The sequence below is a fragment of the Gopherus evgoodei genome, chromosome 4 (genome assembly GCF_007399415.2).
Source record: "Gopherus evgoodei ecotype Sinaloan lineage chromosome 4, rGopEvg1_v1.p, whole genome shotgun sequence".
NCBI classification, from domain to species: Eukaryota; Metazoa; Chordata; order Testudines; family Testudinidae; genus Gopherus; species Gopherus evgoodei.
The window spans coordinates 48,701,845-48,729,300 of NC_044325.1; the positions used below are offsets into that span (position 1 = coordinate 48,701,845).

General features: G+C 47.2%; 1 long non-coding RNA gene across 1 annotated transcript; it reads left to right on the forward strand.

Moving 5' to 3' along the window:
* The first annotated feature begins 1,654 nt into the window (after window positions 1–1,654).
* Window positions 1,655–23,001, forward strand: LOC115651373. Its single transcript, XR_004000342.1, has 3 exons — window positions 1,655–1,799; window positions 12,508–12,511; window positions 22,991–23,001. It is a non-coding gene; the product is annotated as an uncharacterized LOC115651373 (long non-coding RNA).
* Window positions 23,002–27,456: the final 4,455 nt, after the last annotated feature.

Sequence of the window (27,456 nt, forward strand, 5' to 3'; positions counted from 1 at the left end):
TTGTTTAACCTGCTCTTTAAAATCGCCAATGATGGAGATTCTGCAACCTCCCTAGGCAATTTATTCCAGTGCTTAACCACTCTGACAGTTAGGAAGTTTTTCTTAATGTGCAACTTAAACCTCCTTTGCGACAATTTAAGCCCATTGCTTCTTGTCCTATCCTCAGGAGGTTAAGAACAATTTTTCTCCCTCCTCCTTGTAACAATTTTTTATGTGCTTGAAAATAGTTATCATGTCCCCTCTCAGTCTTCTCTTTTCCACACTAAACAAACCCAATTTTTTCAATCTCCCTCATAGGTCATGTGTTCTACATCTTTAATCATTTTTGTTGCTCTTCTCTGGACTTTATCCAATTTGTCCACATTTTTCCTGAAATGTGGTGCCCAGAACTGGACACAATACTCCAGTTGAGGCCTAATCAGCACAGAGTAGAGCGGAAGAATTACTTCTTGTGTCCTCCTTACAACTGTCTCGCTAAATACATCCCAGAATGATGTTTGTTTTTTTGCAACAGTGTTACACTGTTGACTCAGATTAAGTTTGTGGTCTACTATTACCCACAAATTCCCTTCCACAGTGCTCCTTCCTAGGCAGTCATGGATTATATATGGAGATATACCTTTCTCATAGAACTGGAAGGGACCCTGAAAGGTCATCAAGTCCAGTCCCCTGCCTTCACTAGCATGACCAAGTACTGATTTGCCCCAGGTCCCTAAGTGGCCCCCTCAAGGGCTGAACTCTCAACCATGGGTTTAGCAGGCCAATGCTCAAACCACTGAGCTATCCCCCCATATGGTCATTTCCCATTTTGTATATGTGCAACTGATTGTTTCTTCTTAAATGGACTACTTTGCATTTGTCCTTATTGAATTTCATCCTATTTACTTCAGACCATTTCTCCTGTGCGTCTAGATCATTTTGAATTTTAATCCTATCCTCCAAAGCATTTGTAACCCCTCCCAGCTTGGAATCCGCAAATTTTATAAATGTACTTTCTATACCATTATCTAAATCACTGATGAAGATATTGAACAGAACCCAACCCTGCAGGACCCCATTAGTTATGCCCTTCCAGCATGACTGTGAACCACTGATAACTGCTCTCTGGGAACAGTTTTCCAACCAGTTTTTTACCCACCATATCGTAGCTTCATCTAGGTTTCATTTCCCTAGTTTGTTTATGAGAAGGTCATGTGAGACAGTACCAAAAGCTTTACTAAAGTCAAGATATAACACATCTACCAATTCCCCACTATCCACAAGGCGCTACCCTGTCAAAGAAAGCTATCAGGTTGGCTTGACATGATTTGTTCTTGACAAATCCATGCTGACTATTACTTATCACTTTATTATCTTCTTACAGGTGTTTGCAAATGGATTGCTTAATTATTTGCTCCATTATCTTTTTAGGTACAGAAGTTAAACTGACTGGTCTGTAATTTCCTGGGTTGTCCTTATTTCCCTTTTTATTGATTGGCAATATATTTGCCCTTTTCCAGTCTTCTGGAATCTCTCCTGCCTTCCATGACTTTTCAAAGATAATCGCTAATGACTCTGATACCTCCTCAGTCAGCTCCTTGAGTATTCTAGGATTCATTTCATCAGGCCCTGGTGACTTGAAGACATCTCATTTGTCTAAGTAATTTTCAACTTGTTCTTTTCCTATTTTAGCCTCTGATCCTACCTCATTTTCACTAGCATTCACTACGTTAGACATCTAATCACCACCAACCTCCTTGGTGAAAATCAAAATAAAGAAGTCATTAAGCACCTCTGCCATTTCCACATTTTATGTTATTGTTTTCCCCCCCACAAACACACATTGAGTAACAGGCCTACCCTCTCCTTGGTCTTCCTCTTGCTTCTAATGTATTTGTAGAATGTTTTCTTGTAACCCTTTATGTCTCTACCTAGTTTGATTTCATTTTGTGCCTTGGCCTTTCTAATTTTGTCCTACACACTTGTGCTATTTGTTTATATTCATCCTTTGTAATTTTACTTAGTTTCCACTTCTTGTAGGACTCTTTTTTGATTTTTAGATCATTGAAGATGAAAGACTATAGTGGAAAAATAATTCTGTTGTTGGGAGGGTGCACACTGACATTTAAATACAAAGGCAAAATGATAAAACAGGAGTCTGTGGTGGTATACAGAAGCTAGCAATTAGTCTTGGACCTACACACACGTGAGGTGCTTGGTCTCATTAAGTAGATGTATGCCATAGACAGGGGCGGCTCTATGTTTTTTACTGCCCCAAGCACGGCAGTCAGGCAGCCTTTGGCAGCACACCTGCGGGCGGTCCACTGGTCATGCGGATTCGGCGGCATTTCTGTGGGTGATCTACCAGTCCCACGCCTTCGGCATGCCCGCTGCCAAATTGCCACCAAAGCCGCAGGACCAGCAGACCTCCCGCAGGCATGCCACCAAAGCCTGCCTGACTGCCACCCTCATGGCGACTGGCACGCCGTCCCCCACGGCTTGCCGACCCAGGCACGCACTTGCTGTGCTGGTGCCTGGAGCCGCCCCTGGCCATAGAGACAGAAAGATAACAGAGAGCCAGATATGAATGTATTAGTGTAAATGTAGTCACAGGAAATGTGTGCCTCCCAGTAATATACAAGATATGTTTAAGAGAAGATGGAGAAGCTGTGGTAAATGCTATATGAAAAGTTCCACAAGCCTTAAGAAAGAGGCTAGAAGAGGAGCTGCAAAACATGATAGCAAATGGCATCATTTGGAGAATGAAAGAGCCAACAGATTAGGTTCACTGCTTAGTAACTGCAGTGAATCAAGGAGGGAGACTATGGCTGTGTATAGTCCCTAAGGAGCTGAACAGAAACATAACAAGAGAACACTTTCACTTGCACACAAGAAATGAACCATTGTCTGAGATGGCAAAGCCAAATTTTTCAGTAAATTAGATGCATCAGCAGGATTTTTGGTAGATCCCCTTGGACACTGAGAGCTCCAAGAGCTGCACTTTCAACACAGCTAAGATTGCCTTTCAGAATATGTTCAGCTACAGAAGTATTTCACCAGACAATAAGCCACATGCTAGAGGGTCTAATGTGTGAAAGTATACAATGATGACTTAATCATTTGGGGCAGCACTACCACTGAACATCAGGAATGACTGAGGAAAGTACTGGAAATTGGAAGAGCTAATAATCTTAAACTGAATAAGGCCAACAGTCAAGTTCAAACAATTAAAATAAAATACTTGGGAGAGAGACTGACTTCAAAGGGAGTCTTGCCTAATGAATCAATTCAGACAATACTTAACATGCCAAGATCTGATGGTAAATAGGAAATTACATATTAAATTATGTCAGCAAGTTCACACTAAGGTATACAACTCACCTCAGACACCTCTTCTGCAAGATCAATGTCTGGGCATAGGTGCCAGAGCATGAAAGAGTTCAATGATTTAAAGCACATTCTGACATCAGCTCCAGTGCTGCAATGTTCTGATCCATTGGAAGACATCAAGGTCTTTACATATGCCCAAAAAGAAGGACTGGGAGCAGTATGTCATATCATGGAAGTGATTGAGTCTCATATCCACCTAGGGCTATGATAGGTGCAGAGATGATGTTAGCACAAATTGAAAAAGAGACACTAGGAAAAAGAGGCATACGGTGAGTAGGTGTGAAATGTGTCAGTGAGGTGAGAGCAGGCATACCAGTTGAAAACAATTCAAACAAACTTATTATTCCGAATGAGAGCGAACAATCTGTTATAGGCAAGGACTTGCCTAAAGATGGTTTGCAATACAGCAGATCAGAAAGATTGCTGAAACGTCCTAAAAGACTGATCGAGACATGTTAATGTTGTGTTAGAGCAACCTGAAATGTTGTTGTATTTCTAATATTTTGTTAGTTTTATTTAATAGTGTTTCGGGTTCAGAAAAAATATTTAGAATGGGATCTAAAAACGGGAAGATGTGACAAAATCCCAACTCTCTAAACAACTATATAATTTAAAGTCAGGGAACTCTGAACTTATTTCTAAGATAGTGTCCAAGTCAAGAACTCCAGGATCCAAACTTATCCAGAGTGGTGGGTCAGACCCAGGTCCCACCTTTCACTTGACTTCAATGGGCTTTCAGTCAGGACCTCGTTGAAGGCTAGACTACTTGCTCAATATACCTATGATCAACAGGTTTAACAGCATTAAAAAGACGGTTACTCACCTTTGTAACTGTTGTTCTTCGAGATGTGTTGCTCACATCCATTCCAGTTAGGTGTGCGCGCCGCGCGTGCACGTTCGTCGGAAACTTTTTACCCTAGCAACTCCAGTGGGCCGGCAGGTCGCCCCCTGGAGTGGCGCCGCCATGGCGCTCGATATATACCCCTGCCGGCCTACCCGCTCCTCAGTTCCTTCTTGCCGGCTACTCCGACAGTGGGGAAGGAGGGCAGGGTGTGGAATGGATGTGAGCAACACATCTCGAAGAACAACAGTTACAAAGGTGAGTAACCGTCTTTTCTTCTTCGAGTGATTGCTCACATCCATTCCAGTTAGGTGAATCCCAAGCCATACCTAGGCGGTGGGGTCGGAGTGAGAAGTCGCGGCATGGAGCACTGCAGATCCGAAGGCTGCGTCCTCTCTTGACTGCTGGACCAGGGCGTAGTGGGAAGCAAAGGTGTGAACCGATGACCAGGTCGCTGCCCGACAGATTTCCTGGATGGGCACACGGGCGAGGAAAGCCAGCGACAACGCCTGCGCCCTGGTAGAGTGCGCAGTCACACGGCCCGTAGGAACATGGGCCAGCTCATAGCAGGTCCTGATACAGGAAGTAACCCATGAGGATAACCTCTGTGAGGAGATAGGAAGCCCCTTCATGCGGTCCGCTACTGCCACAATAAGTTGGGGGGATTTGCGGAACGGTTTGGTCCTCTCCACATAGAACGCGAGAGCCCTACGGACATCAAGCGAGTGGAGCTGCTGCTCCCTGCCTGAAGAGTGAGGTTTTGGGAAAAAAACCGGGAGGAATATCTCTTGGTTGATGTGGAAGGTAGAGACTACCTTGGGGAGAAAGGCAGGGTGTGGTCTCAGCTGTACCTTATCTTTGTGGAAGATTGTATACGGGGGGTCTACCACAAGAGCCCGGAGCTCTGACACCCGCCTAGCTGAGGTGATAGCAACTAAAAAGGCAGTCTTCCAAGAGAGATAAAGTAGGGAGCAAGTAGCTAACGGCTCGAAGGGGGGCCCCATGAGCCGAGACAACACCAGGTTAAGATCCCATGTTGGAGCAGGGAGTCGGACGTTAGGGTATAAACGTTCCAGCCCCTTAAGGAATCTAGACACCGTCGGGTGAGAAAAAACGGAGCGGCCATCCCCACCCGGGTGAAAGGTGGAGATAGCTGCCAGGTGGACCCGCAAGGACGATATCGCTAGACCCTGTTGTTTGAGGGACCAAAGATAGTCTAAGATATTGGCCACCGAAACTTCCATAGGGCGGAGACCTTTCTCCACGCACCAACAGGAGAAACGCTTCCACTTGGCCGAGTATGTCGCTCTCGTGGAAGGCTTCCTGCTGCCCAAAAGCACCTCCCGTACCGGTGTGGAGCAGCGCAGTTCAGAACCGGTCAGCCACGCAGGAACCACGCCGCTAGATGCAGCAACTGCAGGTCCGGGTGACAGAGAGACCCGTTTTCCTGGGTAATCAGGTCCGGGTGAAGGGGCAGGGGATTTGGGTCGGCTATGGCCAGGTCCAGCAGCATGGGGTACCAATGTTGCCTGGGCCACGCCGGGGCTACCATGATCACGCGAGCCCTGTCCCTGCGCACCTTCAGAAGGACCCTGTGGACCAGAGGGAAAGGGGGAAACGCGTAGTACAAGTGGGTCGTCCATGGAATAAGGAAGGCATCCGCTATAGACCCGGGCTCCCTGCCCTGAAAGGAGCAGAACGCCTGGCACTTCTTGTTCCCCCCGGATGCGAAGAGGTCCACACGGGGATAACCCCACCTCTGGAAGATGGAGAGGGCGACGTCCGGGCGAAGGGACCACTCGTGTGATAGGAAAGATCTGCTCAGGCGATCCGCCAGCGTGTTCCGTACTCCGGGGAGGAAGGAAGCCGTGAGGTGAATGGAGTGGGCTACACAAAAGTCCCAGAGTCGCATCGCCTCGTGACATAGGGGAGAGGATCTGGTGCCACCCTGCTTGTTGATATAGTACATGGTCGTCGTGTTGTCGGTAAACACCGCGACACAACGACCTTGAAGCTGGTAACAGAACGTTTGACAAGCAAGGCGGACCGCTCTCAACTCCCGCATGTTGATATGCAACCTCACCTCCTGCTGGGACCACCGGCCCTGTGTTCTCAGGGTTCCCAGGTGGGCCCCCCAGCCAAGATCTGAGGCATCCGTTGTCAGGGACACCGAGGGCTGAGGCGGGTGGAAGGGGAGCCCTGCACATACTACCGACTGGTTCAGCCACCAGTCGAGAGAGTCTAACACCCCCTGGGGGATTGTGATCAGCATGTCCAGCGGCTGCCTTGCCGGCCGGTAATGTTCAATGAGCCACAACTGGAGGGACCTCATGCGGAGCCGAGCATAACCGGTCACAAACGTGCATGCTGCCATATGGCCTAACAGGGTTAGACATGTCCGTATGGATGTTAAGGGGGCTGCCCGCAATCTATGAACGATCGCCGCCAATGTCTGGTACCTCGGCAACGGTAGAAGAGCCCTGGCGACGGTGGCGTCTAGGACGGCCCCGATGAACTCCACCCTCTGCGTGGGGATCAGAGTGGACTTGTCCATGTTGATCATGAGGCCCAAGGTAGCAAACAGGCCGGTGATCATGCGGACGTGGCTGCAAACCTGCAGTTCCGACGTGCCCCGAATTAACCAATCGTCTAGGTACGGGAACACGTGGATACGACTGCGCCGAAGATGTGCCACAACGACTGCCATGCATTTTGTAAAGACCCTCGGGGCCGTGGAAAGGCCAAATGGGAGGACTGCAAATTGGTAGTGAAGGGGGCCCACCACGAAACGAAGGAACCGTCTGTGGTATGGCCAAATGGCAATGTGAAAATAAGCGTCCTGCATGTCGAGGGCGGCGTACCAGTCTCCCAGATCCAGGGATGGGATAATGGTCCCCAGGGATACCATGCGGAACTTCAACTTCACCAGGTATTTGTTGAGCTCTCGCAGGTCGAGGATAGACCTGAGGCCTCCCTTGGCCTTGGGGATCAGAAAGTAGCGGGAATAAAACCCCTTGCCTTTCTCGTTTTCCGGAACCACCTCTATAGCTCCTTTGTCGAGGAGCGTCCGTACCTCCTGTCGAAGGAATTGCTCATGAGAGGGGTCCCTGAAGAGGGACGAGGAAGGGGGGCGGGAAGGAGGAAACGATGTAAACTGCAGGCGGTATCCCATCTGCACCGTACGCAAGACCCAGCAGTCCGATGTCATTTGGGTCCACGCCGGAAGGAAAAACGAAAGGCGGTTGGAAAACGGGGGGGAAGGATCCGTGGGGGAAACTGTTACTGCGCCCTCGGGCGCACCTTCAAAATGAAGGCTTGGGTCCAGGCGGGGGCTTAGAGGAGCTTTGATTCTGCCCCCCTTGGTTCCCCGAATGCCTACGCCTTCCATTCCTGCCACGGCGCCTATTGAGGTCCTGCCGTTGGCGGAACTGGGGGTATGGCCTGCGCTGCTGTTGCTGCTGTGGCCGGAAGGGTCTGCGCTGCGTTCCTGGCGTGTGCATTCCTAGGGAGCGCATAATGACCCGATTGTCCTTGAGACTCTTAAGTCTCGGGTCTGTCTTTTCCGAAAACAGGCTCTGGCCTTCAAACGGGAGGTCCTGGATGGTATGTTGGAGCTCCGGTGGAAGGCCAGAGACCTGCAGCCAGGAGATACGGCGCATCGTTACCCCCGAGGCAAGGGTGCAGGCAGCCGAGTCTGCAGCATCCAAAGAAGCTTGCAACGACGTTCGTGCAACCTTCTTGCCCTCGTCTAGGATGGCTGCAAATTCCTGGCGGGCGTCTTGTGGCAGCAGCTCTTTAAATTTGTCCGCTGCCACCCACGAGTTGAACGTGTACCTGCTGAGCAGGGCTTGTTGGTTCGAAACCCTGAGCTGCAGGGCCCCAGCCGAGTAGACTTTGCGTCCAAGGAGGTCCATACGTCTGGCCTCCCTGGATTTGGGGGCTGGAGCTTCCTGTCCATGACGCTCCCTGTCATTCACCGATTGCACCACTAGGGAACCCGGTGTCGGGTGGACATGGAGGTACTCGTAGCCTTTAGAGGGGGCCATGTACTTCCTCTCGACACCTCTCGCCGTAGGGGGGATGGAGGCCGGTGACTGCCAGATTGTGTTGGCGTTGGCCTGGATCGTCCTAATGAAGGGTAGGGCGACCCTGGTGGGAGCATCCGACGAGAGGATGGTGACAATCGGATCCTCGACCTCAGAGACCTCCTTGGCTTGTAGGCTCAAATTCTGAGCTACTCGCCTAAGGAGGTCTTGGTGCGCCCTGAGATCCAGCGGGGGGGGGGGGGCTACTGGAGGAGGTGCCAGCCACCGCTTCATCAGGGGAGGAGGATGAGGAGACCCCCGGCAAGAAAGTGTCCAATGGGGGGTCCCCCTCGGCCCTCGCCTCTGTCTCGGGAGCCAGAGCGGAGTCTTGCTGCTTGGACCCTTCCTCTCCATCCGGGGAGGGAGGGGGGCGAGACAATGAAGCTTCCGGCACCCTGTGCTCCACTGTCGCAGGTCTAACAGGAAGCTGTTGGGGGCCCTGGGCTTGATGGTATGCCCATGGGGTCCAAAACCCCCACTGCTGCGGGCCTTGGTCCTGTTGTGGCGGGTCCTGGAAAAGCGCCGTCTGCCGGTCGGTGCCCAACGCATACCCGCTGTCTGTCTGCGAAGACACCGACGGCTGCCTAGAAGGCCACGGCGGGGCCGACCCTGGTTGGTAAGGGTCTGCGCGAGTCGGCACCGAAGATCTTCTCGGTGCCGGGGATCGGTACCGGGAGTCATAGCGGTGCCGGGATCGGGACCGGGTTCTGTCTCGGTGCCGGGATCTGGACCGGTACCGGCCACCGCTTCAGTGCCGGGATCGGGACCGGGACCTGCCACCGACGCGGTGCCGGGAGGTCGACCGGGACCGGGACCTACTACCAGCTCGGTGCCGGGAGGTCGACCGGTGTGGTGAGTGATGGCGGGACTGGCTCCTGGAGTCACGGTGCCGGTATCGGCGGCTGGAGTCCGACCGCGACCGTCTGGAGGTCGATCGGTGCTGCGAGTGCGACCGGTACCGCCGAGGGGAGCGGTGCCGGGACTGCGAGCGGCGGCGAGATCTTGATCTGCCGTGGCGTCGGGACCGGGATCGCGAACGCGAGTCCCAAGACGGTGCCGACATCATGGGCTTGCCTCTAGATGCGACCCGCACCGGAGGTACCGGGGGTGGCGGCTGAGTAGGCTCCGTTAGGGCAATAAGGTCCCGTGCCGAGGCGAAGGTCTCCGGCGTAGATGGGACCAATAGCTCAACCCCAGATCTTATGGGGGAGCTCGGTGGCACCGGACTCGACGGACCCGCCGGGCCCGGAGTCGACGGTGCCGGCGGCGCCGCGGCCGATGCCGAGGCCAGGTGCTCCAGTCGGGTCTGCCTGGCTGGAGTAGCAGACGCTGACTGTCTCGGCTCTGTACCCGGTGCCGGAGAAGGTCGGTGCCGGGGAGTCTTCGAGGTGCCGGTGCGATCCGGTGCCGGCGCCGAGATCACGGCCTGTGAAGCCGCCGGGTCAAGTGCCGCCTCCATAAGGAGAGTCCTGAGTCTTTGATCTCTCTCCTTTTTTGTCCTGGGCTTGAAAGCCTTGCAGATGCGGCACTTGTCCGATCTGTGCGATTCCCCCAGGCACTTCAGGCACGCGTCGTGGGGGTCGCTGGTAGGCATAGGCTTCCTACAGGCCGCACACTGCTTGAAGCCCGGCGAACCAGGCATGAGCCCGGTGCCGGGTGCCGGAAAGGGCTACAGCCCCCGGCGGAGAACTATCTACAACACTATTTACACCTAATTACTTACTAACTACACTTAACAATCTAACTAACAACTATAACAATAACGAGAGTTAACAAGGAGAGCTAGGGACGTGGAGGACAGCTATGCTGCGCTCCACAGTTCCAACGACCGACACAGCGGTAAGAAGGAACTGAGGAGCGGGTGGGCCGGCAGGGGTATATATGGAGCGCCATGGCGGCGCCACTCCAGGGGGCGACCTGCCGGCCCACTGGAGTTGCTAGGGTAAAAAGTTTCCGACGAACGTGCACGCGCGGCACGCACACCTAACTGGAGTGGATGTGAGCAATCACTCGAAGAAGAATAAGTTAGATAGCTTTAAATTGAATACATCTTTGTACTTTTAAGGGGTTTCAAAAGCACTGGAGGAGGCTCAACACACAATGTTGTAGATTTCTCCCTCCCCGCTCCCTCAAGGATTTTAATCCACTTCTTAGCAGGCTGTGATAGAAAGACTGTCTGAATAGGCTAAAGTCAATTTCTGTACATTTGCTGGTTCTCTAGCAGTTCAATCCATCATAAAAGTACCTCACATTTGATTTCTTTTGAGTTTCAGTCCAAAAACTTAAAAGTTAAATAAACACGAAGTTAGTCCTCATTTTTCTGCCCCAACTCAAACTAACTTCTTTCCCAAGTGGAAAATGTTGGATAAACATGAAATGTGTGTGATTCAAGAAGGGAATGAGAACACAGGCCAATTCCTGCTGACAGTTATACCTGTGTAGCCTTATTGACTTTAGGGAGAACAGATTTTTGCGCAAGAATAGATTTTGGTCCCTTCTGCTTTTTCACACCTGGTATAAACAGAATCTCATTCACTTTCCTCCCCTAAACTCTGAGCACTTAAGGGGGAAAAATAAGCAAGGTCTGCTTGATTTACACATGCAAATGAAACAGGAAGCTTTCCCTTCATTCTACACCCACCTGAAACAAACATCAGACCTGGTGTAACAAGGGTGTCACTACAGCAGCCTCGGTTGGACTGTTCTTTAGAAAGATCCTTAATAATGCTTTTAATATGCTGATTTTTCAATGAAGTCTTTTTGTTCAGGGGGGCAGAGAACACAACAGGGAATAGCTCTGTTTTATCAACTCCTAGGCCTGGTCCACACTACGCTGTTAAACCGATTTTAACAGTGTTAAATCGATTTAATGCTGCACCCGTCCACACTACACTGCTCTTTATATCAATTTAAAGGGCTCTTTAAATCGATTTCTGTACTCCTACAAAACGAGAGGAGTAACACTAAAATCAATATTACTATATCGATTTAGGGTTAGTGTGGACGCAAATCGACATTATTGGCCTCATTCTTTTACAGTAGCTACCCACAGTGCACCGCTCCAGAAATCGACGCTAGCCTCAGACCACGGATGCACACCACCGAATTAATGTGCCTAGTGTGGACGCGCACAATCGACTTTATAACATCTGTTTTATAAAATCGGTTTAAGCTAATTCGAATTTATCCTGTAGTGTAGACGTACCCCTAGTCACTCAAAAGCTGAAAGGCTTTAGATTTAGATTTTTAAACAATAGTGACTTTATTTCCTTAAGCAAGCTGTAATCGAAGGGGGAGGGTGGGTTGGTTACAGGGAATGAGTCAATCTAGGGGTGAGGGGTTCATCAAGGGGAAACAAATACAGCAGTCACACCGGTGCGCATCAGAGAAGCTTTGAAAATGAGTTTCATCAAGGGCCAGGGTACGGTGTGACTGCTGTATTTGTTTCCCTGGTGTGCACACCACGAAGCGGTGCACATAAGAGAAGCTTTGAAAACAAGTTTCATCAAGGGCCAGGGTACGGTGTGACTGCTGTATTTGTTTCCCCTTGATGAACCCCCCACCCCTTGATTGACTCATTCCCTGTAAGCAACCCACCGTCCCCCTTCGATTACAGCTTGCTTAAGGAAATAAAGTCACTATCGTTTAAAAATCATGTATTCTTTATTAATTCATTATAAAAAGAGGGAGAGAACTGACAAGGTAGCCCGGGTGTGGTTTGGGAGGAGGATAGGAGGGGAGGAAAAGACCACTAAAAAAATTTCAAAATAATGACAGCCTTTTGGATGGGCTGTCCACGGGGGTGGAGTGGGCGGGTGCATGGAGCCTCCCCCCATGAGTTCTTACACGTCTGGGTGAGGAGGATATGGAACATGGTGAGGGGTGTGGGTGGTTACACAGGGGCTTCAGAGCATGTCAGTTTGATCACGCAGCAGCCCCAGCGTTGCTTCATGCCTCCTCTGATCTTCCTGCCACCACCTCTCATCTCGAGCGTCCCTCCTGTGCTCACGTTCACTGGCATCTTTCCTGTAATTTGATACCACGTCCTTCCACTAATTCAGATGAGCTCTTTCATTGCGGGTCACTTCCACGATTTCTAAGAACATTTCGTCTCGCGTCTTTTTTTTCCGCCGCCTTATCTGAGATAGCCTTCGAGATGGAGTAGGGAGGCTTGAAAAATTTGCAGCTGCATGAGGGAGGGAAAAAAGGGAGAGAAGTATTTAAAAAGATACATTTTACAGAACAATGGTTATACTCTTTCACGGTGAACAACACTATTCACCTTACATAGCACATGTGATCTCACTACAAGGTCGCATTTTGCATCTTAATATTGCGTGCCTGCGGCTTTGGTTTTAGAGATCACAGACACAGGTCCGGGCATGGCGTGGTCAAGTGTCCTACCATGGAGGACAGAATAAGGCTGCCCTGCCCAGAAACCTTCTGCAAAGGCTTTTGGAGTACCTCCAGGAGAGCTTCATGGAGATGTCCTGAAGGATTTCCGCTCCATTCCCAGACATGTTAACAGACTTTTCCAATAACTGTACTGGCCGCGAATTCATCCCAAGTCCTCAGGGCAAATTAATCATTAAAAAATGCTTGCTTTTAAACCATGTTTTGTATTTTATATTTACAAAGGTACACTCACCAGAGGTCCCTTCCATGACTTCATCGTGTGGGATAGTGGCTTGGGAGGGCTGGGAGGGTAATTCCGTCAGGGTGAGAAAAAGCTCCTGGCTATTGGGGAGAACGGAGTGCTGTTTGCTCTCTGCAAGGTCATCCTCCTCTTCCTACTCCTCATCTTCCCCATCTGCAGAATCCTCAGCCATGGCTGAGATTACCACCCCCACCTCGGAATCCACGGACAAGTGTGGGGTAGTGGTGGCGGACCCCCCCTAGAATTGCATGCAGCTCAGTATAGAAGCAGCATGTTTTTGGCCCTGCCCCGGACCTTCCGTTTGCTTCTTTGGTTTTCTGGTAGGCTTGTCTGAGTTCGTTAACTTTCACACGGCACTGTACTGAGTCCCTGGTGTACCCTTTCTGCATCATGGCCTTGGAAATTTTTTCAAATGTTTTTTCATTTCTTTTTTTTCAAAAAAGTCTTTTGGAATGGAGTTCTGTTAGCACAGAATCCTCTCCCCATACAGCGATCAGATCCAGTACCTCCCGTGCGGTCCATGCTAGAGCTCTTTTTCAATTCTCAGAAGACTGCATTGTTACCTGTGCTGATGAGCTCTGCGTGGTCACCTGTGCTGGTGAGCTCTCCACACTGGCCAAACAGGAAATGAAATTCAAAAGTTAGCGGGGCTTTTCCTTTCTACCTAGCCAGTGCATCCGAGTTCAGATGGCTTTCCAGAGCGGTCACAATGGTGCACTGTGGGATACTGCCCAGAGGCCAACACCATTGAATTGCAGCCACACTAACCCTAATCCGACATGGCAATACCAATTTCAGCACTACTCCCCTCGTCGGGGAGGAGTACAGAAATCGGTTTTAAGAGCCCTTTATATCGATATAAAGGGCTTCGTTGTGTGGACGGGTGCAGGGTTAAATCGGTTTAACTCTGCTAAATTCGGTATAAAAGCGTAGCGTAGACCAGGCCCCAGACTGCAGTCAGAGTGAGACAGGGTATGTGATGTAGAATCCATAGCTTGGGGAAAATACCTGCAGGGCTTGGCTCAGCACTGTGCCATGTGGATAGCTGAGGGTAGAAGCACAAGTTTGAAAGACGTGAGCAGGATGGGAATGTTGCAGTGTTCATCCTCATACAGATGAGCACTCCACTACCTTGGAGGAAGGAGGCCTAAGAGAAGGAGAGCATAGTATCCCTCGTGCTACCTCTTACTCAGAAGTAGCTGTTTGAAGAAGTGAGTGTTGTGAGAGTAGAATAAATTTGTTAATTTTACATAAATAAATAATACATAAATATATATGTAGATAAATGTTTGATGACTTCATAATTATTTTTGCAATATGTAATTCATATTTAGGCTCTTGCCTCCCATTAGCCTTAGGCCCCTCATAACCTTAATCCGGCCCTGCTCAGAACCAGTTCCTAAACAAGTGGCACCTGGACAGATCAGTAACAACTCGGGTGTGGAGTTTTGAAGCCTAACATTAAAAAAACCTAATCAGTTTTAATAAGAGCTGAAGTATTAAGTGCATGGATTTAAAAATCTCCCTTCTCTTAACCAGGAACTCCTGGCACTAGAAGCACTATAGGATTTGTTTCCCTTCTTCTCATTCTGTCAATGGAAGCTACTTAGTCCTTCATCATTCCAAGGTAGATAACAAAACACCAAACAGTTGCAACCTTTCTCATTTCTACTGTATGTGGGCATTAAGGCACAAATTTTCAATAGGTAATAGCTTTGCTAAAGCTTTTCCATCATAACTGAATTACAAACCTCAAACAAACCTGCCATCCCCTAATTAAAAAACCTTCTCCCAGAGATTCCTATTACCAAATAAGGGAGAATATCTGAAGATTCCATGAAGTACATAAGGGACCTCATTATGCCAATCTACTTAACCTTAAACTGATGAGAATGATGTGCATTAATCCAAAATATTCAGCAAGAAAAACAGGTGCATGCATGTGTCACATGAGAGGCACTGAGGTCTAATGAATGTATCATTGGCCATGAGAGATTGGAGACCTGAGTCCAAGCCCCAGTTCTTCTGTTGACCTATTGTGTGACCTTGGTCAAGTCATTTCACCATTCTGTACCTCTATTATCCTGCCCCAATTTGCTTGTTTTTTCTATTTAGATTGTAAACTCTGCAGGACTGGGACCTTTTCTTACTAAGCATAATGGGGCCCTATTCTTGGTTGGTGTCTCTAGGTGCTAGCATAAAAATAATTACTAATGCTAGTCCACATCCACACATAAAAAATACCTTTGCAGAACTGTGCCACCAACTGCAAACATAATTTCCATAACTGTATGTGCAAATCAAACCTGCATATACAACAAGCCAGCAAGGAACCTAACCATAACCAAATCTAACCTTTCAGGCTGTTATATAGCACTTATCCCACAGGTGCTTAAACATGATGCATTTACTTGATTTGTTCTCCCAGCTGCAGGTGCATTTTGGTGTGCAGATCTCAGGTCTTCATATTTTAAATTTGCCCATGACTAAAATGTTGAACTTTTTATAAGTGGAGGGAGATTTCCTTCCATTTAATTTGCCAACACTTCCACCTCACCCCACCCCCATCATACAGCTTGCTGTACCTCACTTGTCCAACTAGCTGCTGCCCTCCAGTCAATGGCTTCATTTCAGTGATATAACTGGACGCTTCCAGCTGGCATAGCACTTTGGAGTGAAAGGGTCTAAATAAATTAATATATGGTAATTACTAGAATGGCTCAGATCAGCATAGTCTAAGTTAATTAAGTTTAGTCTGTGTTTTAAAGGTAATTTTAATATTAGGCCTCCAGGCCCTTTAAAAATGTTCACTGCCCATTTAAAAGACACATCCTTGATTCAAGTATATTCCTATTAGGGCAACGCTGACAATCACAATGAGCTATAGTAATGATTAGAGCTGGTCAAAAATTGATGAACATTTTAAATTAAAATATTGCACAAAAATATCAAATGTTCAAGAAACTTTCAACAGCTCTAGGAAAGTCTTCATTGATTAGCTCCCTCATGCTATATAAAGAAAGTCTCTTGCACTATCAGAAAATGGAGTATAATATATGTGGTGGTTTTTAATTGCAGGAAACTGACTTGCTGCCACAGAGACAGATCGGTGGATTCTTCTGGCACATATCTGGTCCCTTTTTATTTTGTGTCCAACTCACACATTTCATGAAACTGAAAAACAATGGGCAGCACTGACTTTTATTACAGTATTTTGTTTATTTTCTCAAAGAATGTTAATGTAATATTTCTATGTTATATGATAAAATATTATGTAGGTAGCAGTTCCTCCATTGGATGTCCTTCTTCCTTTAAACCAAGATGCTTTTTTGTATGCTCAGAATATATAAAACTGTTTGTTCCTTCAGAGTTTTTGTCTGATTACCTCCCGCACTGAATTTCATTTCTTCTTACCTTTTGTAATAAGCTTAATTTATTATTGTATGTATATATGACCAATTGTGCAGTGAAGTGATTTTTGGTTATTTTTTGCTAGATTGCATCTAAATATATATGCACGATTTTTCAAAAGTGCCATATTTTCTAAATTTTAGCATTTGCTTTCCCCACCCTATGGAACAGGCAAAATGTCTTCATGGTACCTACAAGCATTTTGGCAGGGTTTGGCATGTCAATATTAAGACAAAACGGTAGCAAAAAAAAATAATAAAATAAATAAATAATGTAAAATCCCTTTCACTTTGAAACAAGTGATTACAGTGCTGCTGATTACAATTGGGGAGAAAGCATGCAGAGGCAAAATGCTAGCAGTAGCAATTGTAGTGAATTAACTGGGGTGCTTTGGCATGCTCTCAAGAAATGAAATAACTCATAGAATGTGTTGTAGTGGTGTGAAAACTTGCGTTCCGTTTCCTCAGCACAAGGAAAAGCAATCTACTTGATTTTCCAAAAAGCAGCAAAGCAATCAGATATTTTAGCTGTCTATTGCCAGCCAAAGAGATGGGAAGCAGGTGGAAAGCACTGAAGTGTGGGAAAGAATCAGAATCATCTTCAATGTACATCAGTATATTACTGTAAAATATACTTATTTCTCTGAAGTTTTGTCTAAAAAATTGGATTTTCCTAATGAAAATGGTGCATTTTTTTAATGGAATCATAATTGAGAACAGTGGTCACTCACTAAATGCTGCTGGAAGAAAACACAGCCATGTTTCAGACCTTACATGTCAAAGAAAATGGAAAATAAGCATAACAATCATTCTGATCTCCATCCATATCTCAGATTAAGGGCTTGTCTACACAGGGACACTCAGGAAAGCTAATCCAAATTAATTAAAGGTATGATTTTAAAGTGGGTTGGTTAAACTGCATTAAAACGCTGCATATGTCAGAATTGCCAGGTAGCCAATTGAGGCAGGAGCAGATACAGGCTGGAACAGTGGATGGCTAGTGTGGAAACAGGTACAGGAGCAGGAATCTATTGAAACTACTGGCAATGGGGACATTCCCAGCCAGGTAGTGATGTTGAGTAGACTAGACTCTTAGGAGTCTATATACCTGCCTTGGGCTCACTTGGTTAGGTCCTCACCTGTGGATTGGCTGAACCTTGGTTGAATGTTGTGGGGCCTATCACAAGACCTGCAGGTAACTGTCTCTGATGACTCATCACACTCTCTGGCTCAGGGATGACTCATCAGGCTTAAGCAGGCCCGAGCTCAGAAGTAACATATCACAGTCTGGACAGTCTTAGGGCATGTCTACACTTAAAATGCTGCATCGGCACAGCTGCACTGATGCAAGCTGTGCTGCTGTAGCAGTTTAATAAAGACGTTCTATGCTGACAGGAGAGAATTCTCCTCTCAGCATCGTTAATCTGCCTCCTCAAGAAGTGGCAACTATGTTGACAAAAGAAGCTCTCCCACCAATGTAGCGCTGTCTGCATGGGGTGTCTAGTTGGTACAACTACATTGCTCGGGGTGTGTGGATTTTTCACACCAATGAGCAATGTAGTTATACTGGTATAGGTCTGTAGTGTAGACCAGACCTTTTTCAGAACTGAAGTGGCCTTAATTCAGTTTAGTTTATTTCACTTTAACTGAGTTTAGGACACTTTAATTCTGAGAGTGTCCATCTGGGCTTAATGCAGTTTAACTAAGCCACTTTTAATTCACACCTTAAGTTAATTAGGATCAGGGCTGCCCAGAGGATTCAGGGGGGCCGGGGTCTTCCGCGGTGGGGGGCCCCCGCCGCCAAATTACTGCCAAAGACCTGGCACTTCAGCAGCGGGTCCTGGGGCAGAAGGACCCCCCTCCGCCAAATTGCTGCTGAAGACCCGAAGCAGAAGAAGAACCCTGCTCCACAGGCCCCAAAAAACTCTCGTGGGTGCCTCTCTGGGGCCCAAGGCCTGGGGCAAATTGCCCCTCTTGCCCCCCCCCATACATTGAATGCTTCGGCCGACGTGCACAGGTAGAAATTGTGGAAAAACATCACTTGCCTCATAACCTAAGTCGTGCAGAACGCAATGCCATCCAAAGCCTCAGAAACCACCCTGACATTATCATCAAAGAGGCTGATAAAGGAGGTGCTGTTGTCATCATGAACAGGTCTGACTACCAAAAGGAGGCCGCCAGACAACTCTCCAATACCAAATGCTAAAGGCCACTTCCCTCAGATCCCACTGAGGAATACACTAAGAAATTGCACTATCTACTCAGGACACTCCCTACACTAACACCGGAACAAATCAACATACCCCTAGGGCCCCGACCAGGGTTATTCTATCTACTACCCAAGATCCACAAACCCGGAAATCCTGGACGCCCCATCATCTCGGGCATTGGCACTCTCACTGAAGGATTGTCTGGATATGTGGACTCTCCACTCAGATCCTATGCACCAGCACTCCCAGCTATCTCCGTGACACCACTGATTTCCTGAGGAAATTACAATGCATTGGTGACCTTCCAGAAAACACCACCCTAGCCACCATGGATGTAGAGGCTCTCTACATAAACATCCCACACACAGATGGAATACAAGCTGTCAGGAACAGTATCCCTGATGATGCCACAGCACAACTGGCTGCTGAGCTCTGTGCCTTTATCCTCACACACAACTATTTCAAATTTGATGACAATATATATCTCCAGATCAGTGGCACCACTATGGGCACCCGCATGGCCCCACAATACGCCAATATTTTTATGGCCGACCTGGAACAACGCTTCCTCAGCTCTCGTCCACTCACGCCCCTTGTCTACCTACGCTACATTGATGACATCTTCATCATCTGGACCCATGGGAAGGAGACTCTGGAAAAATTCCACCATGATTTCAACAGCTTCCACCCCACCATCAACCTCAGCCTGGACCAATCTACACAGGAGGTCCACTTCCTAGACACCACGGTGCAAATAAGTGATGGTCACATTAACACCACCCTATACCGAAAACCTACCGACCACTATGCCTACCTTCATGCCTCCAGCTTCCATTCTGGGCACATCACACGATCCATTGTCTACAGCCAAGCACTGAGGTACAACTGCATCTGCTCTAACCCCTCAGACAGAGACCAACACCTACAAAATCTCCACCAAGCATTCTCAAAACTACAATACCCGCATGAGGAAATAAGAAAACAGATCAACAGAGCCAGACGTCTACCCAGAAGCCTCCTACTGCAAGACAAACCCAAGAAAGAAAACAACAGGACTCCACTGGCCATCACAGACAGTCCCCAGCTAAAACCCCTCCAATGCATCATCAGGGATCTACAACCCATCCTGGACAATGATCCCACACTTTCACAGGCCTTGGGTGGCAGGCCAGTCCTCTCCCACAGACAACCTGCCAACCTGAAACATATTCTCAACAGTAACTGCACACTGCACCATAGTAACTCTAGCTCAGGAACCAATCCACGCAACAAACCTCGATGCCAACTCTGCCCACATATCTACACCAGCGACACCTTCACAGGACCTAACCAGATCAACCACACCATCACCGGTTCATACACCTGCACATCCACCAATGTAATATACGCCATCATATGCCAGCAATGCCCCTCTGCTATGTACATCGGCCAAACTGGACAGTCTCTATGGAAAAGGATAAATGGACACAAATCAGATATTAGGAATGGCAATATACAAAAACCTGTAGGAGAACACTTCAACCTCCCTGGCCACACAATAGCAGACCTTAAGGTGGCCATCCTGCAGCAAATAAACTTCAGGACCAGACTTCAAAGAGACACTGCTGAGCTTCAGTTCATTTGCAAATTTGACACCATCAGCTCAGGATTAAACAAAGACTGTGAATGGCTTGCCAACTACAAAACCAGTTTCTCCTCCCTTGGTTTTCACACTTCAACTGCTAGAAGAGGGCCTCATTCTCCCTGATTGAACTAACCTTGTTATCTCTAGCTTGCTTGCATATATATACCTGACCCTGGAAATTTCCACTGCATGCATCCGATGAAGTGGGTGTTCACCCACGAAAGCTCATGCTCCAAAATGTCTGTTAGTCTATAAGGTGCCACAGGACTCTTTGCTGCTGGGAAGGAGAGAAGCCCGACTAGACACAGGAAATGAGTAGGACTGTTGTGGGTCAGAGCCTCCCTAAAGGGAAAGTGTGACGTTATCTGATTAAAATATGACCATATAGATCATTGTTGCAACCACTGTTATATATTTGCTGCAAATATTGTACAAAGGTTGTTGAGTGAGGTGTCTATGAAAAGGTTACAATTTGCTGGTTATGATTATGCTATCTGTACACATGTATCATGTATGTATTTGAAGGTATAAGTATTGGCTCTATACTTGGATTTCAAATATTTGCTCCTGGGGTAATGCCCACAAGTCAGTTAGCCAGCACATCTTGGAGGGAATGCTTTGGGCTGCATTTGCCCTGTTTGTCAGCAGTTTGTCCTGAATTTGGCATCCTCAGTTGTAACCCACTAAGGCACAGTTACATAAGGTAGGCCTGATGCTGAACTATTTGGGTTGACCAAGTACCTGCTTATAGCTTTTAAGCCAGGTTGTGGCAGGGGGTGCTCCACTTTAAGGGAAGTGGGGTCTGAGAGCTGAGCCATGAGGATGGGTGGATGAATAACCTCAGAGGAGCTGAGAACTAAGCCTAGTGAGGATAAAAGCTCCTTTATTTTGTGTTTGTCTGGGGAAAGTTACTTTGGACTTTGCTCCCCTGGAAGAGGTGTTGGTGATTTTGAACTTTTGTAGTGATCTGGCCAGATGGTTAACCCATAAGCCACCAGAGCAAGTTGGAAACCCTGATGGGGAAATTGAGGAACAGTAGATGCATCACTGTGCCTTGCCAACACGAGGTGCACAGGGCATGATGATGTGACAATATGGTAAGATTTTCTTCCTAAGGCTCAAATGAGTTAGGCTCCCAACTGACTTTCAATGGCAATTGTGGCTTTGACAAATCTCTCCTCTTATATTGCTTTTGAGCCAAGTTCTGCCCTTAGATGCTCATGAACTGTACATGAGTATCACAGATTATTAGTGTTGGAAGGGACCTCAGGAGATCTAGTCCAACCCCCTGCTCAAAGCAGGGCCAATCCCCAAATGGCCCCCTCAGGGATTGAACTCACAACCCTAGGTCTAGCAGGCCAATGCTCAAACCACTGAGCTATCCCTCCCCCCTGCTGCCAATGGTTTTAATAAGGGCCTTGCCATATATCTCAGGAGAAAGTGTATGAAGTCTCCAAATACAGGTCTGCAACAGATAATTCTAGGAGACAGCAAAGTAGCATCATATAGGCTGTATTATTTGAAATAGACTAAAAATAAATAAAGTGGTAAGGAATAATACATGGAAGTGTAAATCAGGAGTAAAAATCATACTTATACAAAAGACCAGCACAAGGCCCTTTCTTTACACCGTGTACATTCCACTTCATACCTAGAAAGATAGATGAACAGCTGGAGACTGGGAAAGCTTCTAAATCTCTGCCTGCTCTCTGTAGGAAGCTCTTACTACTGCCAGGGAACTGGTAAAAACATCTAGCAGGTCTTTTTTTCTGCCTGTGATGGAAATAGCAGCTCATAAATTATCAGCCTTCTATAACACTGTTAGAGAGATATGCACAGCTGTTTGCTCCCCTAGGTATTAATCACTTACTCTGGATTAATAAATAAACAAAAGTGATTTTATTAAGTATAAAAAGTAGGATTTAAATGGTTTCAAGTAATAACAGACAGAACAAAGTAAGTCACCAAGCAAAATAAAGCAAAAACATGCAAGTCTAAGCCTAATACATTAAGAAACTGATTACAGGTAAAAATCTCACCCTTACAGATGTTCCAATAAGCTTCTTTCACAGACTAGACTCCTTCCTAGTCTAGGCCCAAACCTTTCCCCTGGTACAGTCCTTGTTAGTTCCAGCAGACATCTTAGGTGGAAAGCAGGGGTGTTCTCATGACTGGCAGCCCCCTTTGTTCTGTTCAACCCACTTTTATAGCTGTGGCACAATGCGGGAGTGTTTTGCCTCTCTGGGTCCCCACCCCTCCTCCTAAATGGAAAAGTACCAGATTTAAGATGGATTCCAGAATCATCTGATGTGGTCACATGTCACTGTAAGACCTCATCCTTCATTACCCCCAGGCTGGCCCACATGTCCACAGGAAGGCTTGTAAGTAAACAGAGCTATTTACAACCAATTGTCCTAGTCAATGGGAGCCATCAAGATTCTAAACTACCATTAGTGGCCCACACTTTGCATAATTACAATAGGACCTCAGAGTTATACTTCATATTTCTAGCTTCAGACACAAGAATGATACATGTATACAAATAGGAGGAATATATTCAGTAGAATATAAGATGTGTAGTGATACCTTACAAGAGACCTTTTGCATAAAGCATATTCCAGTTACATCATATTCACACTTATAAGCGTATTTCCATAAAACATATGGAGTGCAACATCACATATCTGCCTGCCTCCAGTGACATCAACGTCTTCTAACTATGATTAGAGACTTCCACAGGGCCCTCTGCCCTTGAGTGGATTTCCTCACCTTCCACAAGAGATGATACTCCCAGCAGGAGTCCTTCATAGGAGATGATGCTTTATATCAGGTGCTTCCTCTATGCCCTCTCTAATATGGGTCAGAGTGCTCTCGTAGGGGAGAAAGAGAGAGACCTGCATCCTCTAATTCTCGATCTACTGACACTACTACCATTGGCAGCTTTCTATAGCTCTTGCTGCTTCTCCCCGAGGGCTTCCTCTGCCTCGCTTTCCATAGCTGCTACTGTCAATGCTTACTTGTCACAACAGTTTAAATAATGTTTTCACCTCTTAGCTCAGAGAGCCAAGAAGCAGAGCAGCATGAACTAATCATTACATGGGGGTGCCCAGACTGACTAGGTCCATAGAGGGCTTCCAATGTGTTTAAACCGGTCCTTGAAAAAGAGCCAGAGATGCAAAGAGAGGTACAGGCACAAGGGGAAATATCCTAATAACCCATTTAAGGATCATACATTTCTGTCTCAACTCTAACAAAATAGCCGAGTGGCATATTGCATATTAATAGCCAATTTGTTTCACTTAATATATGTAATTAAGTAGCTTAAATATATAAAATAAAAGTCACGGGGCTGTGTTGCCTTCACCAGCCTTGGGAACTGGCACGTTAAGCACTTGTGCTTTTTCAGTCTGCATCACTCATGCAAAACTAGCTGTACTTTTTTCTTTTGAAGCCTGTGAGGTTTTGAATGTTCCATCATTTTATGTACTGCAGAACCTGAGGCGAAAGCCAGTTATTTCAAAATGTTTTGTCCAAAGCTCAGTCAGAAAAGGGGATTCCCTTAGGACTGAGCCTGCTTTTATGCACTTTTTTTTTAATTTAACTAGCATTTCGTCGGTACCATCCATTCCCAAAAGAGGAACAATCTGGCAGGAAATGAGAACATGAGTTATTATTGTGGGATGGTGGCCAAATCGAATGCCTTCTCTCCTAATTGCTATTCAGTCAGAGAACAAAAATAATGAAATAGTAAAACAGCTGGGAACCAAAAGCATTTCAACCCAATGACCTTCCTGGCTACACGTGGCTCACGGATGTAGCAACATGTCCCTGTGGCTCCTAGGCACGGGGGAGGTCCCCGCCCCATGCACCAGCTCTGCAGCTCCCATTGGCTGGGAACCACAGCCAGTGGGAGCTGCAGGGGTGGTCCCTGCGCACAGAACCTCCTGGCTACCCCTATGCCTAGGAGCTGAGGGACATGTAGTTGCTTCTGGGGATCCCCCCAAGGTAAGTACTGCCCAGAGCCTGCACCCCATCCGGTGCCTCAAACCCCTACCCCAGCCTGGAGCCACCTCCCACACCCAAACCCCCTCCCAGAGCCTTCACCCTGTACCCTCCACATCCCTGCCCCAGCCCAGAACCCCCTCCTGCCCCCTTAACCCCTCATTTATGACCCCACCCTAGAGTCTGCACCCTAGAGCCAGCTGGAGCCCTCACTCACTTCTGCACACCTACCCCGTCCCAGACCAGTAAAAATTAGTGAGTGAGGGTGGGGAAGAGTGAGCAAGGGGGAGTGGAGTGTGCAAGAGTGGAATCTCAGAAAAAGGGTGGGGTAGCGATGTGGCTGCAGAGAAAGGGCGGGGCAGGGCAAGGGTGTTTGGTTTTGTGCGATTAGAAAGTTGGCAATTCTACCAAACTAATAGCACTTGTGCTAGAATCACCACAGAATAAGAAATTCTGTGGCTATTGTAATATAAATAATAGCACCTACTGAAATTGGGATCCCATGAGGCGAGGCACTGCACAGACACGTAGTAAGACAGTCCCTACTGCTAAAGTTTACTCTTTAAATAGACGAGAAGGAGAAAGGGTAGGGAAGTTACTTACCACTACAACTGTAATATTCACACTTATGGAATCAAGTCACTTGCCCCATGAGCCTTTGGAGTGGTCCATAGAGCAGTACCCATCACAGCTACTCCAAAGGGTACAAAGAAGGAGGGGCTCCAACTGCTCTTCATTTACTGTGGTGCCAGGAATTAGTAAGTATTGGTTACTCAGAGGAGGTCAGTCCAATCCTCACTTACAGAAGACTATTTTATTTCATTCATTTATTTTAAAGAAATAGATCTCAGCTTGGAGACCTGAGGGAGCATAATACCCACATCAAGGCAGGGGAATGTATATGCACCCTGAAAGTGAGAACAGCGGAGGTTGTCCCTCCCCACCAAAGAAGAGGATTGTTGCAATTATTAATTATTATATGACACCAATTCAACCATAAAATTATTTTATTAAATCTAAAGGCCATATGGTATTTGTACAATTGCTTTAAACATATCTTAAAAGCCTACATAATAAGCAATTACTACATCCATACAGTAACAAACATTCACAAGCATTTGATTAGAATACTCACAAAAGGATCAGTCCCAGGGATAACCCTCTCATCCCAACTTGTTTCAGCATGATCAGGTGGGATCTGATAAATATCCCTAGTGAGCCTGGTTCTTTTATACAATGCAACAAACAAGTAATGTCATATTGACAGTTATCTCAGCTAAAAACCAGTTTTTGCCTGGCTTGGGATTGACTCTTTTCTTAGGGCTGGGGTAGACAAGATTTTATGAGTAAGCCCCTTCAAGATAATATGGTATGTTAAGCATCACTATAAGTTTATCATATCACAAAACAACTTTACTTTGTCTGTTAGAACCAGTTTTTGATAATTAGTGTCCCTTCTTCTCTTATTAGCCACTTTTTGAGCTTGGCATTTTTGCTACTTATTTTGCCAGTTAGATGTTTTCCTCAAGGCCGTCCCATGGCTGCTAAAACCTCTTTATTTTACTTAAACTACAAAACATATTTTCCTTCATTAAACTAAGCTAACTTAACCCTTTATATTCCTGTCCAATCCTACAGGGATTGTGTTCCCAAGAGCAGGGACAGTTTAGGTGGCTGCTTGAGATGATCTTTGCTCTCAGAGGAGTGATGAATCAGGATTTTCAGTGTGTATCCATGCTTTAAGAGCAGAGGTAATGGAGGGGATGGGAGGATGGGAATGGGCTCAGAGAAAGGCAAGTTCTTGCACTAGTATCACAGTAGGAAAATGCATACACGTGAAGAGCATACAGTTCCTGTCCATCGTGTTATCTGAGCTTAGCACTGCTGTAATGGGCAACTGATGTGAATGTACAATAGTATCATCATACTAGTTCTCGGTTCTAGCATCATGGTGATAAAACAGTACAGAAGTAGCCTAATGACATTATTCATTAATCCTATCCATGATGCACTATAACAACTATCCCTTGTTGAGTCACTGTAGTGCCTCATGGGATATGCAGTCTGGCTGGGGAACACAGACCAGAAAGAAAAATCAGGACAGAAGCCCGTGAACTGTAACTCCCATGACAAACTGTGTCATTTTCAAATTGGAAAAAAAACTTTTCAGTCTTTGAGTATTCATTTTTTCAACAAAATGACAAAGTTTTTCCACAAAAAGCAGATAATTTTAACAAAAAAACCCTCACATTTAGTCAAAAACCCAATTTTCTACTGAATATGCTACATTTTTTGTAGAATCATAAAAATGTAGGAATGGAAGGGACCTAGAGAGGTCATCCAGTCCATATCCCCACTCTGAAGCAAGACCAAGTATACCTTCTAGACCAGGGGTCCGAGGTCCACATCTGGGAATAGAAATTGTATGGTGGGCCATGAATGTTCACGAAATTGGGGTTGGGGTATGGAAGGGAGTGAGGACCCTGGCTGGGGGTGCGGGCTCCGAGATGGGACCAGAAATGAGGAGTTCCGGGTGCGGGAGGGGGCTCCGGGCTAGGGAATGGGGTGGGGGTGGGGGGTGAAGGCTCCAGCTGGGGGGTGCGGGCTCTCGGGTGGGGCTGAGGAGTTTGCGGTATAGGAGCGTGCTGCGGGCTGAGACCGAGGGGTTTGGAGGGCAGGAGGGGGATCAGGGCTGGGGCACAGGATTGGGATGTAGGAAGGAGTGCAGGATCCAGCTGGGATTGCGGGTTCTGGGATGGGGCTGCAGATGAGGAATTTAGGGTGCAGGAGGGTGCTCTGGGCTGGGATTGAGGGGTTCAGAGGGCTGGAGGGGGATCAGGGCAGTGGCAGGGGGTTGGGGCATGAGGAGAGGCTCAGAGGTGCAGGCTCAGGGCAGTGCTTACCTCAAGCGGCTCCTGGAAGCAGCAGCATATCCCTTCTCTGGCTCCTATACGGAGGTGGAGCCAGGCGGCTCTGCATGCTGCCCCATCTGCAGGCACCACCCCTGCAGTTCCTATTGGCTTCAGTTCCCAGCCAATGGGAGTTGCGGGGATGGCCCTTGAGGTTGGGGCAATATGCAGAGTGGAGCCCCCTGGCTGCCTCTATGCGTAGGAGCCGGAGGGGGGCCATGCCGCTGCTTCCGGGAGCAGCGTGGAGTGGCTCCCAAACCTGCTCCCCAGCTGGAGCGCCGGACGGAGGCAAGCTGCAGACCCTGCTCCCCAGGAGCTTGAGGGCCAGATTAAACTGCCTGGTGGGCCA